Here is a 26819-nt window from a genome sequence, read left to right as displayed (position 1 = left end):
AGAACAAGTAGCATTCCCCTAAATTTGCTGATTAGGAAATTGAGATTAGGAGTATTTAAATGCCTTTTGCCCAGGATCAAGCCTGTGAAGATAATTTTCAAATCTGTGTTTTCAATAAAGAACAGGAGGAATGAGTTGAGAAGCAGATATCAGATATTAGCTAAATGAAAGGAAAACATTCAAAAATTCAAAAGTGTAAAGAGGCAAATGAATAAAGGCAGGAGAAAATAAATTTCCTATCCCTGGAGGTCTTTCGGCAAAGGGCTGAATTAGATATTCTAGAGAGAAGATTTTTGTTCATAGCTTGGACAAATAACTTCTGTGGCCTGTGACTCTGGAGACCTGGGGTGACCCCCATTCACTCTGCCTATTCTAGGTTTCTTTCCCTCCCTCACAACAAACAGATGCATTCTTGGACCTTCCTGTAGGCTTTAGGGACCATTACAAAATGAAAAGAGCTTTCTATACCCTTCCTCTCTACCCTGTGGGCTTTTATAGTCAGAAAGGGTGATTGAAGCAGCTCTCCTTCATCCCTGCCCTGCCTATCTGGCAGAATACCTCTGAGTCCTCTGAGTCACTGAGGAGGGGAAGAAAGCAATTAAATGCAGGAAGAAGTGGGTATTGCCATTATAAAAATTATTAACATAAGTTCTAAAAAAACCCCAACTTTTATGGTCTAAATTTTGACCTCCCCGAAATGTATTATAACACCACTCCTCTCATCAAACGAAGTGTACCCTTTTATGACACTGTAATTTAAAAACAGGTAAACTAAGCATGTTTGGTTTTTAGGTTGCATTTTGGCACATCATTGAGACTTAGTGACTTTAGGCTGACTACTCATCTCCCCTGACCTCAGTTTCCTTACCTGTGAAATGGGGGTGGGGAGAGGGAAGTAAACTGGGCAATATCTAAGACCTTTTTAGATCTAACATTATATAAATCTGTGATAGAGGAAGAAAAAACCCCTCCAAAACTTAAGAGACAGACAAAAAAAAAAAAAAAGGAAGGAGAGAGCTCTTACTTTGTGTAAATGCATAAACAACAACAACAAAAACCATATACTAAAGATTGAGGCTTGTAAAAGGAACAGAAGACTGAGAGTTTATATAATGATGTGTAAATGAAATAGAGTATACAATCAGACAGTCAACACACATTTATGTGTTGGACAACCCCCTTTGGGGGTTTTCTTGGGAAAAATAATGGAACAGTTTGCATTTCCTTCTCCAGCTTATTTTGCAGATGGAGAAACTGAGCAAATAGGTTTAAGTGACTTGTCCAGGGTCACACAGCTAGTAAGTATTTGAAACCAAATCTGAACTCACATCTTCCTGAATCCAGGGCTAGCACCCTATCTGCTGAACCAATTACCTGTACAACAACAATATGTGCCAGGCACTGTGCTAAATGCTGGGGATGCAAAAAGAGCAGAAGGATAAGGAAACAAATATGTACATATAAGCTTTGTATAGGATAAATAAGAAAAAAGTATCAGAAGAAACCCAGTAGAATTAAGAAGGATTGGAAAAGACTTTCTATAGAACAGAATGAAACAAAGTCCCAATTTTAGTTGGGACTTTAAGCTTGAAAAAAATATAGTAAGAGCTACACAAAATTTCAAGTAATAAATTCTAATTTTGAGACAGACTCTGGAATTGTCTCCTTATTCAATCTAACAAATGTATTTAAAATATACTATGTTCATAGAGTCATAGATTTAGAGAACAAACTTTGGTCTTCTAGACCAATCGCCCTTCATTTTACAGATGGGGAAACTGAGGCACAAATTGGTAAGTGATTTGTCTAAAGTCAAGCAGGAAGGAACTAGCAGAGTTTAGAGTCTTACTCAGATGCTGGGACCCTAAATCCAGCACCATCTTCCATCTACCTGGTAGAAAGGAACATATTATACATATTATATATATAATATGTATACACATACATACATAAAGGAACAAATATACATATTATACACACGCACACACACATATACACCCACAAGATATTGTTGTCCAGTTCAATAGGCATACTGGAAGAAAAGTGAAAAGTATTCTGACTTTAACAGTACCAAGACAGTAAAATGTTAATGTTTTTGAAAGGTGGAGGATTTGTAATGGGAAAAAAAAGGCTGTAGGTTCTATGTCTCCTGAAATTGTCAACTTGCTTTAAATATACCAGGTAAAAGTGTATAAATAAGAAATGAGGTCTAAGGATAATAAGGTATTACAGAATGGAAACTTCTGTGCTATCAGCTAAACTAGACAGAAACATTGAAGTGTCCTGGGAAAGGTGAACAGAATGGTCAAAAGTCTAGATATTCTGCCATTTGAGAATAAACGGAAAGAACAGGTACTATTTAGAATGAAAAGAAAGCAGGGAAGGGGGAGAGGGGAGAAGAGAAAGGAGGGAGAATGAAGGTGTTCCAGTATTTCAAAGGAATTTAACTGGCTCTGCTTGACCCTAGTGGAGGTTACTGAGACAGCTTTCATCTCAATGTAAGAAAAAGCTTATAGACAATTAGAATAGATTTTTAAAATAATTCATTAGAGATCAAAATCATAGAACCTAACTCTAGAGTTGGAAAGCTTTTCAATGGTCATGTCCAAAACTCATTTTGCAAACAAAGAAACTGAGACCCAGGAATAGTGACTTGTCCAAGGTCATGCATGTAATAGAACAGATGAAGTTAGCATTTTACTGTTTTGCTCACATTTCTCATACACACTTAGTATATGAACATGAGAAGAAGAGGAGGCAAAATGGGAAAATGGCTACTCACATAAAGAACTTCTCCCCAAGTTGTTCCAATTATTGTCCTAAGGTGTTTGAAACAGTGAGAATTTATATTTTCCCTTGAAATATAGACTTCTGATAATGGAGACATAATTCAGACATGTTCTGACTCCAGGCTTGTGTTGGGAGTCAATACAGTGGTATTTTTTCAGATTCTGGAGAGGGGGGATTCCCCAGTGGGTGATACAAATAGCAACAGTTAATTCTTGATCTCTTGGAAATTCCTGACGTGAAAAGCAACAGAAAACCAGCTATCAAGACATAATCCGTTTCTTGGACATCAGAGGGACAATCTAGTAATCCACTATATCCTGCTTCCCTAGACAGACCTTAGAAATAGGTTAGACTTATGCCTTTTTTTCTACTGATGGACTTTATTGATAGTACAATATTTTTTAAAAAATTAATCATTCTTTTTCTCACTATGATAAGAGGTCAAGGGATAGATTTAGACTTCTCCAAATGGTACAGTGGAATGTGCACCGAGTCTGGAATTAGAGGAACCTGAATTCAAATGCTGGCTCTGTAACCTTATGAGAATAATTTAACTTCCCTGAGACTCAGTTTTTCATTTATATAATGAGGGAATTAAACTAGTGTGCCTCCAAAGTACCTTCCAACTTTAAAACTATGATCTCAAAAGGGGAGGGGGGACTCCCAGTGTGTAGGGAGCTCATGATAACTGCTGCAAGTAGGCTTAATCTCAAAGCAGAAAAAATTTACCAAGTGGCAATTGGAACTGTGTACAATTTAATAAATTGTTCAGGGAGGTGGTAGGTGCCCTTCCTCACTAGGGTTCATCTAGCAAAAACTGAATGATAACTTGCTGGTTAAGCCAGAGATGGGATTCTTCTTCAAGTATAGAGTCCGTGAACTTTTTTTTTTTTTAATGTTTTAATCATTGTATTTCAATATAACTGATATAATTTGTAATCCTACATATTTAGCTGTTTAAACACATTATTCTGAGAATGAATCCATAGGCTTCAACAGACTGCCAAAGGTGTATCTATGACACAAAAAGGTTAAGGATTTCTGAATTTTAAGCTTCCTTCCAACCCTGAAATTTTGTGACTCCTGGAAAATTACTTAGTATATATATTCAGAAAACTACCTTTAATAAAAACCAGATATTATATGGAACTATACTATATACACATATACACACACACACTCCAACACACACTCCAATATTTCTAAATATTACTTGTGCTATTAGAAAGAAAACTGCAAATTTCTTCCAAGGTTAATAATTGCTCTATTTACTATTGTTTCCTCTCTGACTCTTATTTTCTGTTCATGTTCCCCTTGGAATCCTTTGACAATGACTCAAATGGTGATAGAGACCAGTTAGTGTTACTTAAGGCCTCCAGGATAAGCTAAACGGAAAAGGAGAGTAGGAGGCAGATGATGTGTGCCCTTTGTTTTCTTTCTGGGTTGAGAGTACCTGCTTTTCAGCTACATTTCCTTCAGAATACTTCCTTAACAATCGGGAGATGCTTGGTGCACAGATTTCTAACCGATGAAAAGATCAGGGCTTGGTTATTTGGTCATAATGAAACTAAAAACAGTAAGATGAAAAACAGTGGTGTGATAATTACCATTTTAAAAAACAACTTTATACTTGGGTGTAATCAAGAGAAGTGAAGAATTAAAAAAAAAAAAAAGACAAACTAATATTTTCCAACCTTTCACTAACAGCAGGGGCTAAAACCACATTTTAAAGGTCTTGAACTGGGTTATTATTAGAAGTCACAATTCTATTGATACTGATGAGTCATTTCTATTGGCGGAAACCAAGAACTCCCATCATCTTTGTTACACAGCACGCAGTGTGGTTTTTCTCTTTATTACTGGTCAAAACTGCTATAGAAAAGCTTATCAAAACTACCAAAACAAGATCCAGGGATTCGCCTCTGAGCTAAATACAGTCTAGGGCTAACTGATTTCACCTAATCGTTTATCTGAATATAGTTTAGGCTGATATGGAATATATCTGTAGGGACAAGAGGAAATTTATATGCAAACCTCAAAGAAGATACATTTCACACTTTCCAATCAAAACAAGTCAACATTTTAACTCAGAAAATGTAACAGTTGAAAGCAAGACTAAAAACAAATTGTAGCTATGGACCGATTCTGGGGTCAGCTTATTTTACCCCCAGTAAATACCACGGATATAATCTAACCCTATCATTATTCAAAGACTTCTACAACAGAAAATAACTTCTGCTGGCAGATGAATGAACCACCTCAGTGTATTCCTAATGCAAGAGCCCTGCCTTCAGGGATGGAAGATTTGGGTCAGGTGTCACACCAGGAAAACATAAGCTAATGAATAGCTTTGGGAAGTTCCTTCTGGCGTTAATGTGTAAGAGACACATTCTATAAGAAAAATGCAAGAAAACCTTCTGTATCCATTCTATCCCTCTTCTCTCCTCTCCTCCCCATCCTCCTAACAGACACACAGACACAGAAAACACACACACACACACACACACACACACACACACACACACACACACACACACCCTTCCTTTTCTTCCAGGATTCCAAGAAAAATAAGATGAGTTAAGAATCAGTTTTTTTTTAATGATTTTTCACAAATGGCCTGAAACATAGGCAAAAGTCTGATGTTCTACTATTCAACCAAAAGATTGTGTTTTGGCTGTTGGAAGAGGAAGAGAAGCCGGCCGACCAGTGACCACAGAACTGAAAATAACCCCTGAGCAAATCCATGGCACTCAGAGTTCTTGAAGTCTTGGTCTTCCCTTGTGGGCAGTTTACAGTGAGGCCAGCTGAGAGCTGCAGCAGACTTGTGAGTCAGCAAGAGCTACTTGTAGGAAATAGCTGACGTGCTAAATTACCCTTGCATACATATTGTGCACACACCTCCCTACTAAATAAAAACAGGGCACATGCAAATTAATGAAGAGAAACACCTCAACAGTTACAGTTCCTGTTTTCCCAGTTTAGAGCTAAATAAATCTGTACCACTGCTAAATAAATGATAATAAAACAACAACTCACTCTCCATGCTATGCTGAGATGAGCAGCTGTACTCAAGTCTCAAGGGTCACTCAGTTTTAGCTGCTTTTATTCAATTAGTTTTAAATATGTTTCCCTCCCTTCTGAAAAAGCAAAATAGTTGCCATATAGACCACAAGAACCGGTAACAGACAAGCACAGTTCCTGTTTTTCACTGGGGGGACTATTCTCAGACCCACAATACTGAAACACTGAAAACAAGTGGAAAGTTTGTATTTATCATTGCTTGGGAGAGTTACACTTGAAAGAAGGCATCTTCACTACGATATAATGGACAGTGCGCTGCCCCAAAAGCTCTTGTGTAAATTGGCTATATGAAATGTCAAACTAATTTTTTTCCCTTAAGAAATAATGTTATACACCATATACCAAGATAAGATCAAAATGGGTCCATGATTTAGGCATAAAGAGGGAGATAATAAATAGATTAGAGGAACAGAGGATAGTTTACCTCTCAGACTTGTGGAGGAGGAAGGAATTTATGACCAGAGGAGAACTAGAGATCATTATTGATCACAAAATAGAAGATTTTGATTACATCAAACTAAAAAGTTTCTGTACAAATAATACTAATGCAAACAGGATTAGAAGGGAAGTAACAAATTGGGAAAATATTTTTAAAAACAAAGGTTCTGACAAAGGTCTCATTTCCAAAATATATAGAGAACTGACCCTAATTTATAAGAAACCGAACCATTCTCCAATTGATAAATGGTCAAAGGATATGAACAGACAATTCTCAGAGGAAGAAATTGAAACTATATCCACTCACATGAAAGAGTGTTCCAAATCACTACTGATCAGAGAAATGCAAATTAAGACCACTCTGAGATACCACTACACACCTGTCAGATTGGCTAAGATGACAGGAACAAATAACGATGAATGTTGGAGGGGCTGTGGGAAAACTGGGACACTGATACATTGCTGGTGGAGTTGCGAAAGAATCCAGCCATTCTGGAGAGCAATCTGGAATTATGCCCAAAAAGTTATCAAACTGTGCATACCCTTTGACCCAGCAGCGCTACTACTGGGATTATATCCCAAAGAAATACTAAAGAGCGGAAAGAGACATATATGTGCCAAAATGTTTGTGGCAGCTCTTTTTGTTGTAGCTAGAAACTGGAAGATGAATGGATGTCCATCAGTTGGAGAATGGTTGGGTAAATTGTGGTATATGAAGGTTATGGAATATTATTGCTCTGTAAGAAATATTATTGCTCTGTAAGGAGGAATACAGAGAGGCCTGGAGAGACTTAAATCAACTGTTGCTGAGTGAAATGAGCAGAACCAGAAAATCACTGTACACTTCAACAACAATACTGTATGAGGATGTATTCTGATGGAAGTGGAAATCTTCAACATAAAGAAAAACCAACTCACTTCCAGTTGATCAATGATGGACAGAAATAACTACACCCAGAGAAGTAACACTGGGAAGTGAATGTAAACTGTTAGCACTAATATCTGTCTGCCCAGGTTGCATGTACCTTCGGATTCTAATGTTTATTGTGCAACAAGAAAATGATATTCACACACATATATTGTACCTAGACTATATTGTAACACATGTAAAATCTATGGGATTGCCTGTCATGGGGGGAGGGAATAGAGGGAGGGGGGGATAATTTGGAAAAATGAATACAAGGGATAATTAAAAAAAAAAAAACTTGAAGGAACCTCTTTAAGGCCATGAATTGCAGACAAGATGATGTCTTTAATAATGCTAATTCCCTCTCTTAGGAGTTCCTTCTTCCAAAAATCACCACATAGCCATTAATCTCTATCAGATACTCATATCTTTGGGTATGTGTTATATCTTTCATCATTCCTCATTAATTTCTGAATTTCAGGAAAGCAAGTACCATGTATGGTACCTTTTATCTTTTATTTTTTATCTTCTCCAGTCTCAATCATGGTACTTTACATTTCAGAAATGATTGTTAAACATATAAACAAATAAACCCTTCATTGATCTTCAATTGAAAATAGTTTTTAATACAATTTGACCTTGCTATATCCTCCTTACTTGTCAAATAGTTAATAATATGTAAATAAATTATAAGTGTTAAATAAAAAAAAAAGAAATAATGTTATAAATGTCGGTAAAGATTCTAGCCTAGCCCCCCACACGCCATAATAGGACTAGAATACTATACACCTGCAGTTAAAATTAGCAGAAAATGTTTCAGTACTAGTAATTAAGCAAAATGGGGGTAAAACTGAATAAGAAATAGCTTTTTATTTCTATTGAATGCTGATGCCTGAGGAAAGGCAGATTTAATTAGAAGAGATGAAGAAGATACACAGAAACATCTGTGAAGATTCTGAAGGTGACGTCTAGATTGTTTCCAGGCCCTTAGGATGGATGGTATTGGTTATGTCTAATTTCACTTCAAAATATATAGCTTACCCTTCCCTTAACATATATATAGAGCTATCATCTTCTTACTTTCATCTGTTGTTATTAAGGTCATCTTCTGTCTTATAAACATAAGGAGAGAGAAAAAAGTTTTCCTAATTTAACTAAGCAAAGATTAGATGCTTGTGTGAAGAGAATTCCTGAAGTAGAATTGTCCAAGTTCTGGACAATGGAAAATAGGTAAAGCAATCAAGACATAATATACCATACCTCTGAAGAGAGAGAGAGAGAGAGAGAGAGAGAGAGAGAGAGAGAGAGAGAGAGAGAGAGAGAGAGAGAGAGAGAGAGAGAGAGAGAGAGAGAGAGAGAGAGAGAAAAAGGGGAAATTCCCCACACTAGCCAGCAGATGGTACAATGGGTCCAGGACAGCTTGGTTTTTGTTTTGTTGGGGGTGGGAGGGTGGGGAAAGGGAATTAGGAATATGCAGCAACCATTAATACATTCAGGATATTTATAAGTGGGCAAAGTGTTTCAATCTAAATAATCTCATTACCTACAAGAATATGGTTCCTTAATGATCACAAGCTGCCTCTTATTTATAAAATTATTTATAAAATAAATAATACAGCTTTGAAAACAAGTGTTAGGGAGTGATTTGTAAAGAACTTAAAGAAAAAATTATCTGAAAACAATGGCACTGATATTTTTTCAATTAAATTTTAATATTCAAAAATAATAGAGAATTTCAGGGTCACTACCACTGACAAGTGACAAGAATTCCTAATTATAGACCTGGTGACTTCTGCCTGAGGCTTTAGTTTAAATGTCAAATAAAAGAGTGACCAACTAAAATGTGCATGCTTCCAAGTCCAATATTTGGAAGAATATAGGGAAAAGTGGTGCTCCCTGTCAAGTTTATTATAACATGAAAGAAAAGCCATTTTTCCTTTATATACCAAAAACAGTTATTATCTTCTAATCTATAAAGTTAGATTACTCTGACTAGGAATAGAATTTGAGTAGGCAATTGCTTACCACAAGAGCCCTCTCTACTTCCCAAAATGCCCTTGACCACCAACTAGTTGACGTTTGAAAGTTGACCAGTCCAAGTATTCAACTCTTTGGAATAATTCAGTTGTCAGCTATTAAAATGCAAACACCCTGATGAGAAATAATGTACTAAATAAAAGTCTTTTTACACGTAGGTGCACATGAGTTCTCATCAGCTTCCTGGATTTGGTAAAAGGGGTTTTAATAGGATGATCTAATCCAAACCTCTCATTGTAGAGATATTGAAAATAAGGCCCAGACAGGTTATGTTATGGGCACAAGATTACATTTGGAACAAGTAGCAAACCAGGATGCAAACCCACCTCTTCTGCCTCCAAATTTGATGCCCTTTCATCTTGATCAAATGTTTCTTCTTTTGAAAGCTTGTTTTGAACAAGAGGGGAAGCAAAAGAGAAAAGTATTTGATGAAACCAGGTAAAGGGTAATGGATTGTGAAGGGAGGTCAATAAAAAAAGAGGTGAAAGGTACTGAAAAAAAAAAAGATTAGAAATGTAAAAAAACAACAACAAATAACACCCCTCCCCTCAATTTCTTGAATCACAATTTTGCCTAGGGACAGTTGAGACTTTGGCCTCTTCAAATCAGATGACTAGAAAATAGAGAATAATTTCCCAATACCTACATTTTTCTTTCCTGAATAAGCAATAGGATGTGACATATTTAATTTCATGTTTCACAGTCTGACTCTTTAGTATTCACTGATTTGCATGATATGGAATCTTGAACCTATATAAGACATTCTTCAAATCAATGCAAGTAATTCTCTTAGTAAATCAGCAGCTTTAATTTAAGCTCATCATTGTTTGCATAGAAATCTGTATGCACTCATCTACTTGATTTTTTAAAAATCACATAAAGCCCCCAACAGTGATGCACTAAGTATAACTATTCAGCTGACTACAAAGATTCCAATTCAACTAAATACCAAAAATGAGCCTACTACTTTCAGACATTTTATAGTTCCTCAGTTAGAACTTCAAATATGAACTTAATATTTAGACAGCTGCCAGGGAATATCTTTTAGTTGAAAATGAAGAAATGGTAACCAGAATGGACAGAATGTTGAGAAAGCATTCTGAACAATAACCCTGAAAAGCTCAGGTAACCAAAGGGTCATTGCCCACTGAACTTCCCCAGTCTAGTTCTTTAAAAATCCATTCAAACCTTTAGTAAAGAATTGCAACACATTAATCTGTAAAGATAATATTTTCCTGAAATGGATTATAACAAGAATAAAGGTCACCTACTTTTATCTGTTACTGGAAGACAATATTTATAATAGTGTACTTTAAAATGATTATGTCTAAATCAAATTTTCTTCCTCAGAATATTAATATGCCAGTTGGGTGAATTGTTGACTTCATTTTCTTCCATCTAAAACACTAAAATGATATACTCCTCTACCATCCTGTAATTCTTATTCTTTATCCTCTAAATCAGGGATTCTTAAATTTTTCCACTTGCAATCTTTTTCCTCAGGAGAAATTATTACATGATTCCAGATATATAGGTATATAAAATCGGTATACAAATAAAACATTTCCTTATAACAAATTATAATTTTGCAGCCCCCACATTCAGTGACAAGTCTCCATATACGATCAACAAACCACAGTTTAAGAAGCTGGACCCTAAATGAAAAGCAAAATGCAAAAAACAGTTCACAAAGAAATTATTTTGAAATTTCATCCTTTGCATAAAAGTAAATCATTTCTTAATATCACAAGGTGATCAAATTGCAACCATTTTTCAGAATTTTTAAAATATACTATATTCAAAAAACAATCTTTTAAAATAGAGATAGATAATAGGAGTAGTATATTAGTAGAATATACAATTAGTCTTTGGTAATATATGCTGTGGCCTATTTATGTCTACCCTGCATCTCTTTTGCCCACCTGTAATTGTGATTCTTCAAAGACTATGATACTTCACAAGAAGGAATATATAAAGAAGATCCTTTCAAAGACAAAGATGTCTGGAAAAGAAGGTATCTAGAGCAAGAGATATCAGAAAAGTCTAAAAGCAACACTAGAATCTTTTTATTGTTAAGGTACTGAGAGGAAGGCCCCAAAATATTGGATAGGAATCCTGTGTTAAATAAGATTTATAAGAGTAAAGGGATAACAGTCACCCAGGATAAAAAAGGTGTGCATGTGGTACAAAAACTCACATTGATGAGATCACAGATTCATTGACGTTAGAAGTTAATAATTTACTACAAGTTCTTCATTCAAGTGTCTTGGATAATGAGGCATGCAATGGCTCTCAAACACTCTGTTCCAGGGACAGTTACACTGCTTTGGATTGAAACTGTCATTACAGAACCAAGCATGGAAAAGAGATTTTAAAAAGATCACTTGATTTCTGCTATTTAATTTCTGATCATGTAAAAATGATCAAAATATTTTAAATTATCAAAATAGGAGTAGATACCTACACATCAAAAATATGGTCTATAACCACATAACCCTCTATCATAAAGAGATCACACGCAAAAAAGGGAAAAGGACTCATATGTTCAAAAATATTTATAGCTGTAGTGCCAAAGAATTGGAAATTGAGGGGCTACTCATCAAATGGGGAATCACTGAACAAGTTGTGGTATATGATTGTGATGGAATACTGCTGAGCTATAAAAAATGATGAACAGGATAGTTTCAGAAAAACCTGAGAAAGTTTATGTGAACTGATGCAAAGTAAAGTGAGCAGTAACAACAGTATTGTAAAAATGATCAGCTGTGAAAGTTAGCTACTCTAATTCCAAAGGAGCCATAATAAAAAATGCTATCTACCTTCAAGGAGATAACTAATGAACTCTTGAGTGCTGATTGAAGCATACTTTTTAAAAAATTTTATTTTTCTTGGGATTTTTGTGTGTTTTCTTTTGCTAAATGGCTAATTTGGAAATGTTTTACATGATTTCATATAGATTATCAATATTATATTTCTGTGTCTTCTCAAAGGATGAGGAAAAGGGAAGAATGAGAGAGAATTTGAAACTCAAAATCTAAAAAGGTTAAAAAAATTTTACATGCAATTGGGAATGAAATAAGTTAAAATATATACATATTTTTAAAAGAATATGATTTGTTCGCTTTCATCCCCAAGATAGTAACTGGTTATTTTCAAAATTTTTAATTTTTAAAATATTACAACTTTACTTCTAATTGTCAAAGAGATACAATTAAATCTTTGTAATGAAATTCTGGGCCCTCTTTCAAGCAACTTCAGGGCTACAGAGAGTGAAAAGATTCCTGAGATGGAAGATGATTAATAGAGCTAGAAGAACTAAGTCTCCAAAGTTAGAGCTAGAAGAGAATTTAAAGACCATTTAATCCACCATTTAAATTTCACAGATGAGGAAATAGGAATCAAGGGAGTTTAAGCAATCTGCTTGAAGTCACACAGATAATAAGCAACAAAGACAGGATTCAAACTCTGGTCCCCCCAACTACAGATGGAACACTTTTTTTACATTATGTTGCCACAAAGAAAAAGGGAGAGGTACTTGTTTCAGAGTGGCAAGTTTGATAAAGTGACACACTGTCTCAACAGAAAGATATTTCTAACCCATTTGGTTAGGATACATACACATGCTGACAAGTCTAAAAAGGTAATGAATGTTTTTAGACACAAGGGAGTAAAAGTGAACATTCTATAAGTAATTTCTGCATATAGGGAAGGGTCTTCAGTAATGTCCTACTCTGATGCCTGACCATGGTGACAACATGACTGGGAGCCCTCTAAGCTATTCCTATAGAACACAAACTCAGGCAGCTCTTACTCCAAGCTCCAAATATGGGCCCACTGATTGTATGGGGATCTGACTTCAGAGTTCTAGCCTAGTTAATTTGAGATAAGTTCACTGCAAGCAGACTTAGCCACTTATCATGAAGATTATGACTTTTTTGGTCACAACAACTCATGAAGCTCTCTGATAATGGGAGAAAGAATAGGTGGTGATCCACATTTTTGAAGGGAGCACAGCATTGTGCTCATTGATAAAATCGCCAAACTTTTAAAGAGATATTTTGAAAACAAGAGGAATGTGGGCTAATAGGTGGAACAACAGAGTAGTTATGATGATAGCCAATTTTCCAATTCTGCTACTGACTCATTCTGTAACCTTGGGCAAGCTACATTAATTCTGGTTTCCTCACATGTAAAATGAAGAAAGAATAAAGATAGTCTAGCTATGCTTTACTTTATGAGGATATGATGAGGACTTATATGTAAAAGTTAAGATGGCCTGTGGGAGATAGGAAAGAAAAACTGAGAAAAGCTTCTATAACAGCAACTAGGGAAAAAGGGTCAGGAAGAAGAATTTGAAAAGGACCATAGAGAATGAATTCAGTAATATGTCACAGACTGGAATCAGTTGCTGTCAAGGGACTAGAAATGTTTTCTTCTGCTGACAGAGTTTGTCATGTGGCAGTCAAAGGCTTAGAACAAGAAGAAAGGAGAGAAAAAGGAGATATGACAGGACTCAAAAATAAAGGAATAAATAACTTTTTTAAAAAAGGAAAGTAAGAAGGAAATGAAAAGAGAGGGACGTGATTGGCAAATATATTTCTTTTCTTCATTCCTCCTTCTCCCCAAACATTATAGTAGCTGTTATTTCTCTTAAGATTTCCAAGTGAACAGGGTGGTCAGCAGAGGAAGAAAATAATCTATATAGAAAGGAAAAGGACTGATCACAGACCCAAAGGCCAATTTGTTATGAGGGTAAGATACAAAGGAGACATTACCAAGGGATTACATACTACCTGAATCTTGATTGCAAAGTCACTTGGGAAGGCTGAGAGATATTTTGGCACTGATTCCAGTGGCATGGATGAGAAATGACAAGAGCTTTCAGAGTGAAGTGATTTATTGTTTTGGAAGAAAACCTAAGGAGAAAAAAGAGTGAATTGCTGCCTATGTCTTTCAGCAATACTATTAAGTTGGAGAAGAACATGGAAAAATTTACATAGTATTTAGAAATATTATAGTCATTAGAGAGAATATTGTTGTATAGATACAACATGATATAGCATGATTATAAGCCAACTTTTTATTAGAATCTAGTACCAAATAATAAGTCTAAGTTTCTGGCTAGCCTTGACTTTCTTTTGAGTTTTAGAAGTTAAAATAACTATAGCTGACTTGGCAACAAAACACTACTTAAGATTCTTTTTGTAAACTAGGTTTAACAAGAGAAGGGACTTTAGAATGTACCTACTGCAATCCCATAATTCAAGAGATGAAGAAACAGCTTCATTTTTCAAGATTAGAAAATTGGGGCACACAGTTCCTGATTTGTCAGGGCCAGAATTCAGATACTGGCTCTTTGATTTGAAGGCTAGTGGTTTTTCAATTATACCATACTGACTCACTTCCATCACCCAAAATTCATGTTTTGTAATACAATTGCACCCTAGACAAAGACATGTAAGGTAAGAACTGATTCAATCTTCTGAATCAGTTTTGGCTAGAAGTATTAAAATGCTAAATTCACATTATACAAATTAACTGTATAAAATGCTTATTAATTGAAAAAATTAATTTAAAAAATCAAGGCAAATTAGCTAGGTAGCTACTTAAAATGCCCAAAATTTCAGGCATGCTTCCTTGCAATCCAGTTCTCAACTGCCACTAACTTACTGATTCTATATAATTCTATTATGTTCAGCTTTGTTTTTATCACAGTAATTCACTGTTAAGTGATTAATAAGTGTTTGTTAAATTGAATTTAGCATGCTGAACTATCACCCTAAATTTATGGCTGACTTACTTACTCCTCAGGCTTCAGTGTGACTACTCTGACTTCAAATTGCTCTGAGTTAAGCCTAGTTTCTTTTTATACAAATTCAACAAACACTTATTATGCAAACTACTAAATATAAGGCACTGTGTTGGTCCCAGGGCTTCAAAAAGAGAGGCTCTACCTTCAAGCAGCTTACATTTTCTGAGGGGTAAGAATGATGGCAAGAACATAATATGAATAAAGAAAATCAATGTAAGATTCTTGAGGAGGAAGGGAGCTCAAATAATTAAATGGTTTAGGGAAGGTTTCATAGAGGCCATATCGAGTCTGAGGAGAACTGGAGGGATCAAATTCTTTGCACAGAAAATTCAATTTTCAATTTGTGGAAGGAATAACTTGGGAAAAAATATTATCACAAGCCAGTTCTCAAATCAGGAAGGCTTCTTATCTAGCACTCTTAGTAACCCCTCTACCTTCATCCATGCATTGTCTCATGCATATACATGGAACCTACTTCCTAGGGTTATTATGAAGATCAAGTGAATTGATATATTTGTAAAGCATTTAACAAACCAAGATAAATGCAGGCTACCATTTTTAGTTACTACTATTATTACCACTCTATTAAACCTTAAACTCTCTAAGGTCAGGAAGCAATGTCTTATTCATCCTAGTAATGTTTTCTGTACCTAATACATTATTACACTTCATGTAGCAGATTCTTAATAAAGGCTTTCTGAATAAATAAATATATAAGGCCTTCCGATATCCCAAAGTCACATATCCATAATAACTAGCATTTCATATTTTTAAGATTTTACATTTTAAAGATCTTCAAAGCATTTTACAAGTATAATCTAATTTTATTCTCAAAAAAACCTGGGAAGTGCTATTATTTATTACCACATTTTACAGATGAATCTGAACTCCAGAAAGGTTAAGTAATTTGTCCAGGATCACAAAGTTAGGAACTGTCTAAGGCTGTCTTTGAACTCAGATCTTTCAGAGTTCAGGATGATTGCTCTCTCCACTCTGCCACCTATCCATATTATATTTAATCCATAACAAGCAAAAGAGAGAGGGAATCATACTATTAAAGTAGAATATTTTTCTTCTCAAATTTTATCTGTGTCCCTGGCACAATTTATTAATATTTATTCCCATTAATTCACAAAGTATACGCAAAAGCCAATAGGGATGCCAGTATAAATCAGGCAACTTTGTCTATCTCCCTTTCAATTCTATTGACCTCCTAGAAGTAAAAGTATTCCTGATAAAAACTAAAGCCAGAGACGGATATATGGTGTATTTCCTAAAATAAGAACTTGATACATTCTGGGTTACCTGCCTATTTGAGTCTGAGTCCATACCAGTGAAATTCAGCTAGAATGAAATAATTGCCAACAATGAAAATTGATCTAAAACCTTTTGTTGGCCTCATAGGAGGCTCTCTGATGTGATCATCACAAATGCAAATGAATAACTCACTCCCTCTAGCTCAATAGAGAGTTGCTAAAGAGGTCCAGAAGTGAAGTACTGGCCCAGCATAGATGTGAACATGAACCTGCCCATCTGGCTCTATGTAACTCACTTTGATCACAAAATGAATTGCAACAAATTGAAGAGGACATGGTTGGAGTGAATTATCTCATCAGTAATCTGAACCTCTTCTTAAGCAGTTATTATCAGGTAGATATGTTTCCTACCATTTTTGAACAGACATTTTTCTGAAGAACTGTAATGGCTCATTAACATCCATATCTGAATAACAATACTTTTTTGCACTTATATGCTGCCTTTCATCTGGGGATTTCAAAGCAGTTTGCAAATAATTAAGCCCCACACAAAGGCCTCCAGAGGTGAAGCAAGGCTAGGAAATTGCCATATTGAGTTCAAGAAAAAGATGATAAATGATTTCTGACCAGTAACCAGCACTATTATAAACAGACCTTTCCCCCTACCTATGTGTATCTCTTCTCCCCCCCCCTTTCTTTCATAATTTTTTTTTTTTTTTTTTTTTGAGGAGAGAGGTATCTTACAAACATTGTAAACCTATCAAAAATTGTGCCACTAAGTCTGGTTAGATTCAAGATATGTATGAAAAATGTTCTGTACATATAATATCAAAATATACAATAAATGATATTTTATCTTTGAACAAGGAAAACAGTTAAAATTTCAGAAAGAAACACTCATTGATAAGGAACCAAATAACAAATATGAAACATTCTAATACCTAACATGAAAAGTCTGAATAAAACCTTCAACTTATTTTTTCCTCTCAGTATTGAAAGCAATTATTCTACAGTGTTGCAGTTAGCACTTAAATTCCATCTCTATGAGACCATTTAAAAAATGCTGTCTAAATTCTGAAAGCACTAAGAGAAACAAAGTAAACAATCCGTTTAAAAAAATCATAATGCGTTAAGCAAGGTTCTTCCAAGTGAAAAGCACTTTTGCCACTAAAAGTTTTATGGTGAAATTATAAACTATTGAAAAACTGAATTTTTAATGAAAATGCTGACATACCTTTAACTATAACAGCCTGAATAACAACACTGTAATTTAGCAATCTTTCTTACATACTAAAAAAGACTGATTCTAATAAGATGTCATTTTTTGACTCACATTTTCATCTGAAAGAATGAAAAATGCAGTTTACTCCAGAACTGCCAGGATTTCTGTAATCAGGATAGGGTGATCTCACAATAACCAAAGCATTTTTTTTTTTTTTTTTAAGAAAGACACCCTCTGGATTACAAAAATAGCCTGTTCCACAAAAGGAAAGAAGCATGATTTCACACTTAGTTTCTTTCATGACAGCCCGAGCCTCTGCAGCAAACTGCCTTTCCTACATGTTACATTTTAATGATCTGAGAAAATCGTTATCAGAGTTAACATCTCTAATTTTACTCTAAACAGACAAAAGCAAAATATCTCATTAAGCATCATCTTCACCAGGGTTCCCACTAGGCAGGAAAGGATTTTTATTTGAAGTAATTACCCTTTTTAGTTAAATACACTCAACAGATGAAATTTACACAGAGCGTGAGAAATTCATCACCAAAGGTGATGTCTAAGAAATGCAATTTCTAACCACGGAGCACTGTTCCGATCTGAGGTTTTCCGTGATGGACCATTTAATAGATGGTTCTACTCCTGGCACACCACCAGTCTGGAAAGGGCTGGCTGGCAGGCTGGGTTTTTGAATACCCAGCAAAGAAATTAAAAGTCATCCATGTATCTCAATCCACGTCAACTTCACCTAAGTTGTAAAAATCATCTAAAAGACGACTAAGTGCAAGACACCAAACATCACCTACAACAAGGGAATATAAACATATCACTACCCAACAAGAGTGCGCATCAATATTACACTTCCTCGGGAGTCAGCACTTCCTTGGCAAGGTAAGGTTCGAATTCAGAGTGAGATCACCAAGATGCTCATTTGGTTTCCTTCTCCTAAGATTTTGGCTGGATGGGTGATTTATGAATTGCAAAAAACAGCGTCTCCTTTCAAACTCCAACTTCCACTGACTACTCCGGCCAGTGTCACAGATTGAGGGGCGGGGGGAGGGGGCGGGAGAAGAGGGATGGGGAGGCACGCTGAGAAATTCACAACACTTTTGATTGACAATTCCCTGGCCTGCGGATGGGAGGCGTAAATCTTTAATAAAAATTCTTCTGCAGCAGAGGGAAGCTTAGGATTTCGGGGCGGGAAGCTCGGCGAAGCTGGGCGAGAGAGTAATGACACTTTTATGCAGGATGTTTTAAAGGAAATCCCTCTCGAAAGAGCTCACTCCAGTAAAGATGCCAAACCAACGCTCACAAACAGCATTCTCCCTGAGACTAATTTGGGTACTCGTCCCCATCCCCCATTCTCGCCACCCCCACCCCCAAAGGCCAGAATTTGCTGCGGGTGGCTACAATGCTTCCTCCCTCCCCAACACCGAAGTTGTGCATTCTCCCCACGCCTGCGGCGGCTGGAGTCCAAGCTGACCGGCGGCGGCAGCAGATAGATGACAGCTGACGCGAAAACTGCTCGGAGGGGGCCGAGTCTTGGCCAACGGACTTCGAGCCACGGGCTCTAGCGCGGCGAAGGGAAAAGGGAAGGTGGCGGCCGGGGAAGGGAGGGAAAAGCCCGGGTAAAGGGATGGAGAGTGGGTGGTGTGGCGGTCTCGGCCACTCCATCCCACCGCTCCCAGCTCGGGTTAAAGGCCTGCAGATCTGACAGCTGCTTTGCTCTGCTGGCACAAAACAAAAACCTCTCTCTCCAACACCTCCCTAAACCCTCCCGCACGCCTGACTTATTACCCTCCGCTCCTCCTCCCCTGCTGTTCCAAAACACCCATCGACACATGCTGAATATAATACAGATTCCCCGACTACAAACGGCAAGACGATTACACACACACACACACACACACACACACACACACACACACAGAGCCAGTGTCCGTGGGGGAAGACCTCCCATTTCCTTCCCCATTCCCAGAAAATGTCATAAAAGCCGAAGAGGAGGGTGCTTTGCAAAGAATCGCTCGCTGCACACTCAGCGAGCCGGACGGACCCCAAGAGATCTTCCCTTTCCCACTCCGGTTACGCCTGCCTCTCCGCCTCGCCCTCCCCTTTCTTTCTCCCCAGAACCACACAATCCTCTTCGGCTCCAGTCCCCTCTCCATTCAGCCCTTTCTCCGCCCCCCACCCTCTTCCCCAGTGTCTCTTTTCCCACTTTGGAAAGGTTCGTCCCCTCCCTTAAGGTCAGCCACGCCGAAAACTTCCCCGTCCCCAAAGCGCCCGGGAAAAGGCGAGCTTGCAAAGAAAAAGAGGACTCACCTTTTCCAGGAACTTTGCGGCGTGCCCTCCTCTCTCTCTCTCCGGCTGTCCTCAGGCTTGGAGCTCCCCCCGCCCACCCCCGGCCCCGGCTTCGGCCGGCCAGCCGGTGTGTGGCTTTCGGTTCGGGGGTTACCGAGTGAAACCCGGCCAGACAGGCATCACATGGCAGCTCGTTCCCAACCCCCCCAAGTCCGTAGGGAAAGGGAGGGGGGCAGAGGGGAAATGTAACAAGGGAAGGGGCGACGGAGAGACTGGCGCGGGTAGAGGAGGTAGGCGGCTGCAGGGGCCGGGGAGTGCGGCTGTTTGGCTGGCGGGGAGGAATCGGTGTCACACACGAATCGAGCTCCGCCGCGGGCTTATACTGTTCAATGCTGCTGTTTGCAGGAGGCAGTGGCGGTTGTAAGCTTGGTCGTCCGGCGGCGGCGGCGGCGGTTCTCGCAGCCCCGGCGTGCGCGGCGGCGGCGGCTGCTGCTGCTGCTGCGAGGGCTGCTGCTGCTGCTGCTGCTGCTGCTGCTGCTGCTGCTGCTGTCGCTGCTGCTCCGGCGGCGGCGGCGGCGGCGGCTCAGGCGGCGGCTCCTCGGTTCTGTTTGTTACTCGCTCTCCCTGGCTCGCGCTCTCTCTACGGAACGCCCACACTCTCAATCGCTACATTGTTGACATTCGGGGGCTGACGTCACCCCACTCCCCATTCACAATAACTTTACGGGATTCGGGTAGCGCAGCCTCTCCAGCCGCTGGGGTACCGTACGCTCAGAAACTAGCGTAAGCCGCTCCGCGAATAGCGCTCCGGGTTCGGGCGAGGGGGGGAGAGGGGGGAAATGGGAGAAAGGAGGAGGGGGGGCGCCTTAGCGAAAGGGAAGAGGAGGGGGGAGGGACCCGGGCGCGCGCACTCCGCTGGCTCGCTCAAGGTGGCGCGCGCTTCACGGCGCCGCCTGCTGCCGCGGCCGCTCGCAGCCGCTTTCCTTCCCCGCGTGCAGCGGCCGCCCTATTGCTCCCGCCAGCTTGCGCTTTGTCCTGCTCGCGCGGGGTTTCTCTAGAGCTTTGGAGAGCTCTGCGCTAGCCGGGTCCGTGCGCTGCCCGGTCGGTCCCGAGTGCATGGAGATACCAGCCCGGAGCTCCGAAATCTCTGTGGCCGGCGGAATTGGGGCGCGTGGGAGAGGCGTGAGTGTCGGTGTGTCCGGGAGTGTGTATGTGTGTGAGGAAAAGAGATCTCCGAGCGGTCCCCTCAGAGCGTGGGGGAGGGGGAGGGGATGGCGGGGAACTTGACCTTGCCAAGAGGTCCCTGGGTGAGGAAGGAAGATGCTGCGCCGGACCAGCGTGTCCCATTTATCCCCGGAGAGTCCACCTGAGGACCCTTTAACGTTCTCAGCCTCTAAAGAGACAGGACTCCGAGCTAAGGCTCGGGCTGTCCCATACAATTACCCGTGGGTGTGTTTGTGGTTAATTTAGAGCGTCCCGAGAGAAACTGACAAACTCTCTAGCTAACCTGGGGCTCCCCTTCTCCAGGATTTCTGATGCGACGTGGGCCAGAGGAAGAGCATGCATCCAGCATCCTCGGCACAGCCTCCGCTTCACTGCAAGAAGGGGCACCGGGAGGCTGTTCTATTCCTTTCACCACAGGCGGCTGCCCGGCGCTGTCATCTGACTTCCAAGTGTTTCTGATGCTCGATCGCCAGAGCAAACCTTGATGGCGGTTTAAGATTTTAAAGGGAGTAATTACGACTCAAAATGAAAATAAATTTGCAATAAAATAAAGTTATGTTACCACAGGATCGGTGGCTGCAACTGTACCCTGCCAAAGTCAGGAAATTCAGCGTTTCCCTAAACAGCAGCCACTTTGCCCCCTTGTGTACGTGTAGTATTCTGTATTATTACTGGTGGTATTGATTTTTAATGAATATTATAAAACTGACTCATTGGAGAGAGAAGGAACATAAATTCCCACAACTAAATAGGTACCAATGTGTGCTGAGGAAACAGTGAAATATTATATGGGAAATTTAAGAAATATCTACAGAAAGGTTCTATTTAACATTCTTCAAGTAAGGATGTCATTTTAAAAATATGCTTTCCAACTGAATAAAGGACTTTGTCTGGGATATTTCCACATAAAATGCATAAATGTCCTAAGAAAAAGGCTTAATGGAGAATAATGTGATGGGAATAATGTACCTGGTTGCCTTAAAGATAATAGAAATGAAGGTAATCTTCATTTTACAGATGAGGAAACTGAGGCCAGAGAGAAGAAGTGTATTGGTCAAGTTTACATCATTTTCCAGGAGCAGAGTCAGGAATCAAATACATGTCCCCAGACCCACAGTCCAGATTTCTTTCCACACTTCTTCAAAAATGTAAATTTTTTTTGATATCATAGATAGAGAACAGGATTTAAAATCACTAGATTTGATTCTGAGATGGAGGGGATCAGAGATAGCTTCATATTATGCAAAAGAATGGGAGTCTGACCTAATAAAAATATTGATACCCAGTGTAATCTAAGGTTTTTTTTGTTTTGTTTTGTTTTGATTTTTTTTTTTTACACCATTTGCAAATTTTTTAGGATTTTCCCTTGATGGAAGTGGATATCTTCAACAAAGAGAAGATCTAATTCAGTTCCAATTGATCAATGATAGATAGAATCAGCTACACCCAGAGAAGGAGAATGAGTGTAAACTGTTTGCATTTTTGTTTTTCGTCCCAGGTTATCTTTACCTTCTGAATCCACTTCTTCCTGTGCAACAAGAAATTCGGTTCTGCACACATATATTGTATATATATATATATATATATATATATATATATATATATGTACATATACTATAACACATTTTAACATGTATAGGACTGCCTGCCATCTAGGGGAGGAAGTGGAGGGAAGGAGGGGACAACTCGGAACAGAAGTAAGTAAAAGCGATAATGTAAAAATTACCTATGCATATGTACTGTCAAAAAAAAGTTATAATTATAAAATTAATTTTTAAAAATACATTAAAAAAAAAGAATTTTCCTTTGATCCCTAATCTTGAGTCTTCATCTCCCTGGAATCAATATTATTCTTTCTTTTAATATGAACACAGCTATATTTAAAATCTTATTCCTAAAATACATTTCTTAAAGTGTGTAGCCTAACTCAGTAGTACCCATATCTGATTAATTTAGACAGGAAGTCCTCCTGAAAGCTAGAATGAATTCAAATAGTGATAAATGGTTCTGGAGTTCTTGATTGCTTGATTGCAGCAATAAAAGGATGTGCTTTCAATTGCATGTAATTTTGGATGACTTGACTTTGAAACCTTTAATCTGGAGTTGGTGGGACTCCTGAATTAACCACTTCAATGAAATTTTTATTGATATCTTTCGGTAGCCCCTATATGCAGCAGCTCTGTTAAATATATATATATATATATATATGTATATGTATATATATATATATATACACACATATATATATGTATATGTATATATACATATATACACATATATACACATACACACACACACACACACACACACACACACACACACATATATATATATATATATATATATATATATATATATATATATATATATATATATATATATAATAGCACTTCTCTTTCACACGTGGTCTCCAAAATAGCTATCCCAAGTAAAAAATCTGTGGACCCAAGTTCACCACAATCCCCCTACCAATTTATTTGCATTTGTTTAATCAGCTAGAGAACACAGCTGAAAACAAGAATATTTAATGAAATAACCTACTATGAAGATTTGCAATAGAAAGTTCCCTCCATAAATCTTATTCTTTCCCACAAATATATATACATATATGTATATATATATGTATATAAATATATGTATATATATATATAATTACCAGTAATGTATATATAATTACCAGTAATGTGAGTGAGAATGCACAGGATTACAAATGAAAGTCCCACATGGAAATATCTGTAGAAGAACAGCAAGGTGGTATAGTGAGCATAGCACTGGACTTAAAGTCAGGAGGAGCTGAGTTCCAATCCTGCCTGTGAAACTTGCTAGCTGTGTGAACATATATATGTATATATAATCATATATATATATATATATATATATATAATCATTTAACCTCTTTCACCTTCAATTTCCTCATCTGTAAAATAGGAATTTCATAGTATCTACCCTATAGGTATATAATAAAGATCAAATGAAATAACATAGACAAAGTTCTTTACAAAACGTAAAATACTGTATTAGTATTAGAATTGATTATAACTCCAGTGATACAGGATTTAGGATATCTTCTGATGATATTATCACATTGCTATAAGGAGACCCACTTTTTACTTAGCATTTTGCAGACTTTACTGGACTTGTTGGATAGATCTGTTTCTTGTGGCTACAGGATCTTTGCTTGGCCTGTTCCTCATTAGACACATTGCTCTTCTGAGCTTAGCTGGTCTTGTTTTTATTGGTATGTTCATTTCTTCAAGGTCAGCTTAGCTATCTCTTTTATCTAGTCACTAAAAGCTCTCCCTAGAAAAGACAGATTGGAGAATTCCTTAGTCATGACCACCATAGTCAGCAAACAATATCCAAGTAGAATATTCCCCAAGCTTAGATTAGGTGGGGGTTTTAAAAGACCTGGGCAGTAGTAGAAAGATAGTGTCCCAAGCTTTACCTAGGACTAAAAGAGGTAAGACAGGGAAAGTCAGTAATTATAGGTGATGGAAACAGGTGAAAGAAAAATCAAAGGTAGGATTGAGCTAAAGTAGATCAAGAAGAACCATTGATGTCCCTCTTCTCCCTCCCCAGTGTCTTACAGCCAGGATTCAGGTAAAAAAAGCTTCTGATTATACCCACCACTTCAAAGATATAAGGAAATTCCAAAAATGGTTTCCAAAAATCTCTTTCCTGTACAAGCTCAATAAAAGATATGTAACATTCTGCATGCTTCTTTTAACATGGATGTGTACTACTTGCTGTTTTTTTTTTTTCCACCAAACATTCAGACCAAGTATAAACTAGTTTAAAAATAATTAAATTAGAACCTCAATATTAGGAGTTTTCTTACCTGGAGGCTCTGAGTTTTTGTAATTATACTACTAACTTTTGATTTGCTCTAAACTCCGGAAGACAATAGAGGAGATCAGTTAGACCAGAAGGCTGGATACGCTAAAAAAAAAAAAAAATTGTTTTTAACAGTATGAGACTAATTAAATCTTAGGAAGAAAGGTAAAAAGGAGTAGAAGATGGTAAAAAAAATGGGAAAAAAACCCAAAATTACTACATCCTAAGTTTTACCTTACCTTCCTCCTTCCTGGGTAGAGAAAGAGAAGACCTGGGAAGGATCCATCCTTGTCCCTATCTAGCAGGAAGGAGAGAAGAGAAAAGACTGGTCAACCAATACTATACTTCATTAGGGATACCATCAGTAACCCTATTCCTCAATTTACCTTTCACAGCATGGCATAGTAAACATGATGTGTGGCTCAGACTCAAAAAGATGAGTGCAAATTCCACTTTAGATGTTTGCTAGCTATCTGATTCTGGGCAAGTCACTTAAGTTTTCTCAGCCTCTATTTTTTAATAAATAAATTAAAGAGGTTAGATGCAAAGGCCTTTACTTTAAATCTATGATCCCATGTTTCCCTGAATTCCTATGACTGAACTGGTGTTCAGAATCTCCTGTTCTTATTCATAACTATATGATTTATGTAGAGTTTAAAGAATTCAGACAAATTCCAAAGTTCTCTCTGGTTTAGCTAATATGAATTTGAGGCAGAACAAAAGATAAATAAAAGAAGCAAAATCATTCATCTCCATCTAATCCAAATTCTTATCTTTATATACTTATCAATTAATAGCAAAACCTTAGTACTTTAGTACCATATTTTGTTCAGTGGACCCTTACTCTTCCTATAATTATATTTCTCAGGGAAATCTAGCGTTCTTCAAACCATCCATTTCTTTAAAATCTTATCCTAATTTGCCTTTTGGAACTTTGAAATAACTAAAAATGAAAGAATTTTGAAAATAATACTTCATGAGTGAAGCCATTCTCATTATGTTATCTATAGAACTAAAGCCAGGAACTAGATTTCTAAGAGGAAAAATTAAAACAAATATATGCAAACTACCACCAAAGTTCCACACTGATGTTTATAGTGCGGAAGCTACCGAGTTCAAGGATAACATGGATAGTTCAAGGTCTGTTAAGTCCTACCAACCTAGGTATGCTTTGAGTATGGGTATAAAGGTACTGTGCTTGATAAACTCTAAGTGTATATCATCTCATTAATTTTGTAGATTATTACTCCTCTCCACCTCATTTTGTTCTCTTACTTCCTTTTCTAAAAAGTGAGAGGTTTGAGAAATGACTAGTAACCTGGAATATATGGTTTAGAAAGACAAGCATTCTCTCTTAACCCTGAGAAGAGTTTGTAACTATAATAAACTTGGAACCAGAAGATGAATTTGAATCGTGTATAGGGCTTCTTAAAGGGGCATATATAATCTAGAAGGAGGAAGAACCTCAAGAGCTAAGCAGTAGAAGCAATAAGATCAACCTTTCCAATCTTATCCAGAGCTTAATGAGATGAGCCAGAAAGAAATGGCAGTCTAGGGACAAGAAAGCAAAAGGAGAAACTGAAAGGAGAGACTGAAATGAGAAAATGAAAGCAGGGTTGAGCTATAACAAAGAAGGGAGAGTTAAAGAGGATCATTGGGTCTCTATAGGCATATCAGTGAAGAAAAGTCAAGTGAGATGACTGGTTTTATTAACTCCTTCAAGGAATAATAGAAGTTCCAAAAGCAGATCTTTCTCCAACTTTTCCTCTCTATTACAATAAGCAATGCTTACATTATTATTTAATTAATTATTTGAGAAAGTAAGTAATAAAGGTAGCTGGGTGAGGCAGTAGACAAACCCTGAATTTGGAGTCAGGAAGACCTAGATTAAAATTTAACCCTAGATAACAGCTGTGTGAT

The 26819-nt window shown here is 37.7% G+C and overlaps 1 protein-coding gene across 2 annotated transcripts in view; it reads right to left on the bottom strand.

Moving 5' to 3' along the window:
• BACH2 (BTB domain and CNC homolog 2) overlaps positions 1–20601 on the bottom strand; it is a 425828-nt gene extending 405227 nt beyond the window's left edge. Inside the window, exon 1 of one of the 2 annotated variants that reach the window (XM_074310289.1) lies at positions 19863–20601. The gene's annotated coding sequence lies outside the window, so the exon portion shown is untranslated. Of the gene's footprint in view, positions 1–18376; positions 19652–19862 lie in introns of those variants that run through there. The other variant, XM_074310291.1, reaches the window with a different exon arrangement.
• Between the last annotated feature and the right edge of the window lie 6218 nt (positions 20602–26819).

The sequence above is a fragment of the Sminthopsis crassicaudata genome, chromosome 4, assembly GCF_048593235.1.
Source record: "Sminthopsis crassicaudata isolate SCR6 chromosome 4, ASM4859323v1, whole genome shotgun sequence".
In the NCBI taxonomy this organism is placed as follows: domain Eukaryota; kingdom Metazoa; phylum Chordata; class Mammalia; order Dasyuromorphia; family Dasyuridae; genus Sminthopsis; species Sminthopsis crassicaudata.
This window is presented reverse-complemented; position numbering and strand designations above follow the sequence as displayed.